Raw genomic sequence first — 8328 nt, 5'->3', positions numbered from 1 at the left:
TTTCACTTGTGACTGTGTGATATGTAATATCTGCAGCAAAAATCCCGCGTGAAGACGTGTAACAGAAATCACACGGAAACAAATAACTGTGTGAAAAACAAATTGTGTAAAAAATCACGTGGAAATAAACTAATCGTGTAAAAATCACATGAAAGTGTGTGAAAATCGGATGCGAAAAAAAACATTTGTGTAAAACTCACGAGAAAATAAACAAGTTGTGTAAAGAAATCGTGGAAAAAGAAGTCGTGTAAAAAAAAGCATGTGAAAAAAATAAATTGTGCAAAAGAATCATGTGAAAAACAAATCGTGTAACATTCACGTGAAAACAAATCATGTTTTAAAAAATCACGTGACAAACAAATTAATCAAATTGTGTAAAAAAAAAAATCATGCGAAAAACAAATAAGTGAAAATACACAAACTGTGTATAATCATGTGAAAATAAATGAATTGTGTAGAAATCACGTGAAAATCAAATTGTGTAAAAATCAGATCTGAAAATAAATGATCCGTGTAAAAACAAACCTCACACTCTGTCAGTTTCATACAAATTCTATATATCTAATCCCTTAAACATCACATAAAGAAGGAAACAGCGCCACCTGTGGCAGTGCAGAGAAGCACTGAGTGGCTTTTTAAAAGTATTTTGTTTCCATCTGCTGGTGAAGTTCCTGCATGTTATTCCTGAAGGATTTCAGAACCAGAACATTCAGTGTCTTGTATCCCATGGCCGTGAACTGCATGTTAATAATGGCTTTGCCCTCAGATAGATACACAATGTGTGGTTTTCCAGAATAGATATGTAGAAGAATATATAAGGCATGGACTGTCCATCTATCTATCTATCTATCTATCTATCTATCCATCTATCCATCTATGTGTCTATTCACTCCCTTGAACGTTCCCACATTTTACAATGTTATGACCTGGAACTGAACCCACTTCATATATTTAACAATCTAACATTTGAAGATGCAAAAATATTTTTACTGTCTTAAAAAGGTTAACTAAACAAAAAAGCAGACATTTGTGAGTTGCATAAGTGTTCACCCCCCTGGGTCAACAGTTGGTAGAACCACATTTGGCTGCAATTTCAGCTGCAAGTCTTCTGGGATATGTCTATCAGCTTTGCACATCTGGATCCTGATTTTTTTTTTTTCTTGCCCATTATTCTTGGTAAAATTGCTCATACTCTGCCAATTTGGATAGAGTCCATTGGTAAACAACAGTTTTTTAAAGTCTTGCTACAGATTCCCAAATGGAATGAGGTCTGGGATGGACTGGGCCAAGAACACATTCAGGTCCTTTGTTTTTGTTTTTTTATCACTCCAATGTAGTTTCTGTAGCATACTTCAGCTCATTGTCCTGTTCAGCGGAGAAGCTCTTCTAGGATTACCCTGGGTTTGGCTCTAGTTTCCCAGTCCCTCCTGAAGAAAAGCATCCGCACAACATAATGCTACCACCACCATGCTTCACTGTGGTGCTGGTCAGGTGATGAGCAGTGCTTTATTTTCCAGAACTTTGTCCTGGACTTGTTTCAATAGCTCATTGGTCTTCATGATGCTGTTTGTTTAGGATAGAGGAAGAGGGTGGAAAGTGGTTGCACCAGAATGACACGGTATAACCAAATGTTTGTGTACACCGGACCATCACAAGCACATGTTCTTGGCGAACATCCCATTCCTGGTAAAACAAACAAACAAACAAAACCATCCACTATTTTGGGAAGGCTTTCCACTAGATTTTGGCGCATGGCTATGGTGATTTGCCCATTCTGCCACAAGAGCATTAGTGAGGTCAGGCAGTGATGATGGGTAAGAATGCCTGGCACACATTCAACATTCCAGTTCATCCCGGAAGTCGGGTTGAGGTCATCAGTGGGGTTGAGGTGCAGGACATTTGTGTTCTTCCACTCCAACCTTGGCAACCCATGTCTTCATAGAGCTCTGGGTTTGGGTCTGGGTCTGGGCCTCTTAGTTCCAGTGAAGGGAAATTGTAATGCTACAGGATACAAAGACATGCTAGAAAATTCTGTAGTTCTAACTTTTTGGGAAAGAACCACATATGTGGTATGAAGGTCAGGTGTCCACATACTTTTGACCATATAGTGTATGACTGTATGTATGCGTGTGCATATAGTATTGTGTGTGTGTGTGTGTGTGTGTGTGTGTGTGTGTGTGTGTGTGTCAGTCTCTATTTTCATATCCCTTTTTATCCTAACAGATGGTCCCTTTGGCACTTGGCTATAGGATGGACAGCTCCTTGGGCGCGAGGGGGAAATATACAATCGGCAGGGTTTTCCTATTGGCACAGTGTAGCTAGTTCACCAGCTGCTCGTAGTCCATCTCTCTGTTTCCTCTCTCTCTCTCTCTCTCTCTCTCTCTCTCTGTTCTTCTCTTTATTCATGATTTACTGCACAACACAATAGACAGCTGCAAAAATACAAATGAACAAAGATGATAAAATGCTAAAACATTATACTTGCAGTCCAGAGAGAGTCTCAAGACTGCGGGATTATACGTTTATATTTGACAATTCTGACAATTGAACAGTTTACCATACAGACGGTAAAAAGATGAGAAGGATCTTCCTCATCAGAACGCCGATACTTGGATCAAGGATACAGAAACACCTTGTATGTTTGCGCCATCCGTTGTGAGACCTTCCAACGAGAGAAGCAAGATGGAATTTTTGTAATAGATACCGGAGTTGCCATCTTAAGAAGTCGGGTTGGCGCTGAATTAGTCATGGCAGCCGATCTGGAGCCGGTGGCGGTTTAAGAAGGGTTGGATGGTGTGACTTGTGATGGCTATTCAAGCAGATATTAGGAATTGGTTGGTTGATGCCTGTATGCCGTCACTTCTGCTAAGTGCTGAATGCAGATGAACTGAAGATGACCAGTTAGGACCTCACGTTATTGCAGGCGAGTGGCATTGGAGCAGACTCTTAAGTCTGCAGAACTTAATCCTTCTGCGAAGGAGCTGATTGACACCTCGCTCCTAGCCCCACCTAGGCCAGGACACGGGGCAACTCTCTGCTGACCTGGTTTATGCTCGTCATCAAGTGTAGTTAGCACAAGCGCTACCTGATGATCATTCTTCACGCTTGTTGCCAAGTATCCCTGATAATCGGTAGTGGTGGCTTAGCGGTTAAGGCTATGGGTTACTGATCGGAAGGTCGGGGGTTCAAGCCCCAGCTTTTCTAAGCCCCACCAATTCCTAATAGCACTGCCACTGTTGGGCCCTTAACCCTCTCTGCTCCAGGGGTGCCGTATCATGGCTGACCCTGCGCTCTGACCCCAGCTTCTTGACATGCTGGGGTATGCAAAGAAAACAGTTTCACTGTGCTATACTGTATATGTGACCAATAAAGACTCATTATCATTATTATCATTAATCGGACCCAGGTTTCAGAATCATGAAGCAAGAATGGCCATACAAGGGACACACCTGTCTTGCACGAACTTGGGTAGGGGGTTTCACACCCTCTGACCCCTGGTACAACATTAGGTTTGACCCTGGCAAGCACCCCTACCATCACTAAAACGCAGTGTCTGATTAAGGGGCATTTTACAGCCCAAAACGTCATTTACTGGATGGCGACTATATCAGATTAATGGGTCCTGATGACAGAGTTATATACTGTAGTTAATAGTTAATATGCTGCCGGTCTTTTCTGGGCTCTAGGCCACATGACTATTGGAAAGAGATATGATGGAAAATTTACACCCAACAGTTCAAACAAGGGGTTCTAATAAACTAATAAACCGGTTCCTAAAGATGCTCCTTTTTCATATGCTAAAGGTGAAATGTATGTCATGACTGGTTAATAACAGTGATCACTTCCGCTAAAAGCGTTGAAGAGTTACATACTCTAGTGATAAGCTTTTCTAGCATGCGTTAGTGGCCAGATATCTCTGGAGTGACCGTGTGGTTTAATCTGAAATTTGTTCCAAAGGTCTTATCGCCCAACTTCATCAATTGATTGGCCTTGCAGTCTTCAACGATGATGAGCCTGCAGAGCAATCCGTGGTGTGCGTCCTACGGTGTTATTTGGATCGGATGGAGGCCATCCGATCCTCAGACCAACTGTTCATCTGCCAGGAAGGAAAAACTCAGGGGGATTCCCTTGTCTCAATAGAGTCTGGCTCACCAGGAGGTAGACGTCACCAGCATGTCCTATGTAGGACCTGGACACACAGCTCCTACTGTGACAAAGTTCAAACTTGTCATCAGAGGTAATCTCTGAGCATCTTACAGGGGAGTCCTAAGGTGAGTTCCTCTTGGCGTACATTGGCCAGGTTTTCCCCACTGGTATTTAAGAGAGGTGAAACAGAAACCATAACACTATGCAAATCAATTCAGCTCCATTGTGTTTACAGTAGACATGGTGTAATTAGGGCAAGAATAAACTCCCCAAGAAGGGATGAAAGAAGAACAGGAACCGAGATCCAAAATGAGCAACCCGTCCTCCGGCCAGCGACGGATACTGAAATGAAACAAAGGATCAAATCTACATAATCGCACAGCATTTGGCATGAGGAAATGTTCGTGAGAAAAGTAGTGTTTAAGGTCTACGGGAACTACGGAAGCTGTGAAGAAAAGAGGACGCTTGAAATATAATTGCTGATCATCACAGCAGGAAGAAGAAGATAACAATGCCAACAGGGTACAATGCATTATTAATATGGAGACCATATAAGATCCAACAGTGAGAGTACCAGCACTACCGGAACTGACAGGATAGTCAAGATGGTGGACGTCTTCATCCTTAGCAGTTCTTTCTCATATAGTATTCATTGAATAATACAACTGTCACTACAAATCAATACAAAGTCGATTGATCACTGTTATCCTACGATGGGCGTGGTGTCTTCCAGGACAGACTCCGCCCTCCATTCACAGGATCAGGAGGGATCGCTTTGATCTTTTATTATGCAAATGAGTTGTTCTGAATCCTACGCAGCTCACGTACATGTCTTGCTAGTATGGCTTAAGAGAGAACACTAAAGTGAGGAGGCGTAAATGTTTCGATTTGAACCTTTTATTTATTTATTTATTTTCCAGAAGGTCACCAAAGAAAACATTTCAAGGATTTACACTGGTGCCTCAGTAAATGAGAAAGAACAAAAAAAATACTTGAATCTGCACATTGTATTTCATACTGAGTAAAACCACCATCACGCTGTCAGAAAATTATTGGTTTTTTCCTTGATACGCAAATCTGCCATGAATATTGCATCGCCCTGCAGGGGATCTGCTCCAGAACAGAACATCACCTCGGGATCTGTATTTATTAAAAAAGCCTTCTAATATGAAGACGTTTTTCTTTTTCAGCAGTTTTATTTTATCTCATTTTATCTGAAATGAGTGGGTCAATCTGAGTTAGGTCTCTTGATCATACAGAACAGCCAATTTGACATTAATTACAATCGAGTGTTGCGGTGAGAGAGCACAAATATAGGTTCGGTTTTGTTTTAACAGCTTTAGAGATCTCTGATACAAGTGGCATTTTAGAGTGAATTGGATCGTAAAAAGATCGTTAATGGAAAAAAAAAAAACGTACACTGACGGTCAAAAGTTTGTGGACACCCGACTGAAATGTTTCTCGTGATCTTAAAAACCTCTTGATCTGAAGGTGTGTGATTAAATGTGTGAAGTCGAGGTCGTAGACAAAAATATAATCGTGTCGACGTATTCGTTTCTTTCATTAGACTAACATTTTATTTACAAAAAAATAAGCAGCCAATAAGTGTCCAGCATAGGTGGGAACTCCTTTAATACTGTTTAAAAAGCACCTCAGGGAAAATCCTCAAGAAATCTGTTGAGAAAAGGCCAAGAATACATTTCTGGAACATTCTAGGCAAAAAAGGGCATCTACTTTGAAGATGCTAAAATACTAAATTATTTTGATTTTATTTTGGATTTTTTTTTCTCACGACATAATTCCCATAGTTCCGTTTGTGCTACTCCAGAATTTTGATGACTTTATAATTATTCTAAAATGTGTTAAAATAATACTATTAATAATATTTACTGGTGCTAATAAAATAATTACCAGGGCCTATGTCTACTGCATGTCCAACTCTCCACAAACTTCTTTCTTGTTCTAGAGGTTTGATTGTTTTCATAAATTCTTACCATCTTACCATGACGGTATATTAAAGTGCACCTATTATGGTTTTGAAACATGCCTTATTTTGTTTTAAATGCCTCATACGATAGATTTACGTGCATCTGAGGTTAAAAAACACTGCAGCATTACTTTTTTTCCCCCCCAGTGTCAAAAACAACTCGTTAAATGATTCGTTCTAAATGATTCATTCTAAACTCCTCCTTTCAGAGAGCATACTCTGCTCTGATTGGTCAGATGTCCCAGTCTGTTGTGATTGGTCTACCGCTGTCAGCGTGTTTCAAAAAGGAAACGCCCACTACCGCAACGAGTTTCAGCTCTGTCTGTGAGCGAGTAGGTGATGAAGACCAGAGGCGGGGCTTTTTGTTACAAACCTACATAGGTTAGTACAGGAAGTGAGTCTGGAATCACTAACGACTCGATTCAGCTGTTCAGAATTGGTTCCTTAGTTTGGGAGTCAATAACTCCATTTGTCGTGCGCTTTGATTTTGGAAACTTTGCAGACTTTTTACATTCACAAACAGCTACGTATATAACACGCTACATGAAAGGGAATATTTGAAAAACCATAATACGTGCACTTTAATGTAAGTCATTTACACTTTTACAGGTGTAGTGAAGAAGGTTCAACATGGTAGTGCATGGTAGATGTTGAAAAGTAGTGCTGAGCGTTGAGGTCATATTGACTTGTTTAGGCAGATGGATGTGCGTTTTCAACCAGAACATCTCATTAGCAGTTAAGATCGGATGCCCTCGCTGTCGGGGTTAAAGCAAAAACCCTTAACCCTCAGCTACCCAGCACTTTATTTTGTCTCACTCATAATTCTCAGGTGAATAAATGTAAATATAATTAGGCTGTAGTGTCAGTGGGTCTAGAACTAGATCTTTTGTGCAGTTCAGTCACATCCTTTTATGTAAATGCGCACCTTGAACAACATGGTCTGATGGTTTAACTGTCAGTTGGTGCATTTACAAAATTAATTTCCCTCCCAAAGGAGTAGACTGAGTTCTTGTTTAAACCTGGAATGCAGATGAGCATCAGGTTTATGATAAAATACTTTCACTGGTCACGGTGCAAAAAGCAGTTTTGCTGCATTTCTTTAAGGCTTGTCAAAATCAGCCACTGATGGGAGTCCTAAAATATAACAGCCAATCAGCTTTCAGTATGAAACTCCAGGCTACGTAGCACACCAGGGAGGAGGGGTGTGGCCTGTGGAGGGGTAGAGGTGCGTTTCATTTAATTTGCATACTTATAAAATTGTCTTTTAGCTGTAACCTACAAGTGGTGTTTCAATAGCAGTCATTATCTCAGATGGGCTTTGGTTCACAGTAACGAGAATGACTTCCTGCTCCGTGAAAAGGGAGCGAGGAATGGGAACAGCTCCACCTACAGTTAAGTTAGCACAACCGCATCATTCAGATGAAAATTGCTTGCTTTTAGATCAACACCATAGCAAAAAAAAATCCTTCCCATAATGCATAGGGAATTCCTTCAGAGTATAGCAAACTCCTTTTCATATACACAGGAGACACAGTCACATATGCTAATTAGTGCTAATTAGGGGGCGAGGCCAATGGTTCTCAAACTTAAAAATCATCTGTAAGGACACTACATTGTGTTTCCTTGCATGTAGAGGAACCCTATAGGGCACTCCATCACATATTCTCCACTGTAACGGCACCCATTTGAGCTTCATCATGTTTCCTTGCATGGAGATGCACCCTATAAGGCATTGCATCATGTTTTCTCGAGTGGTAAGAGCAACCCTATATCTCAAACTTAAAAATCATCTGGAAGGGCACTACATTGTGTTTCCTTGCATGTAGAGGAACCCGATAGGCACTGCATCACATACTGTATTCTCAAATCAAATCAAATTTTTCTCAACTGTACGGGCACCATAGAGTGCACTTCATCTCATTTTCTCACATATAAGGGAAACCTATAGGGCACATATTCTCAACTAGAAGGGTGCCCTAGGGGGCACTTCATCATGTCATTCTCACACATAGGGGCACCCAATAGGGCATTTTGTCACATTTTCTCATACATAGTGGCACCCTAGAAGGCATATCATCACTTTTTTTTTTTTTTTCAATTTGACGGGCAGCCAACAAGGACTGTAATCACATTTTCTCCACTGTGAGGACACCCTAGAGGTACTTCATCGTGTTTCCTTGAGTCTAGTGGAGCCC

The sequence above is a fragment of the Ictalurus punctatus genome, chromosome 1 (assembly GCF_001660625.3).
Source record: "Ictalurus punctatus breed USDA103 chromosome 1, Coco_2.0, whole genome shotgun sequence".
In the NCBI taxonomy this organism is placed as follows: Eukaryota; Metazoa; Chordata; class Actinopteri; order Siluriformes; family Ictaluridae; genus Ictalurus; species Ictalurus punctatus.
The sequence above is the reverse complement of the archived record's forward strand: the minus strand, read 5'-3'. Positions refer to the sequence as shown.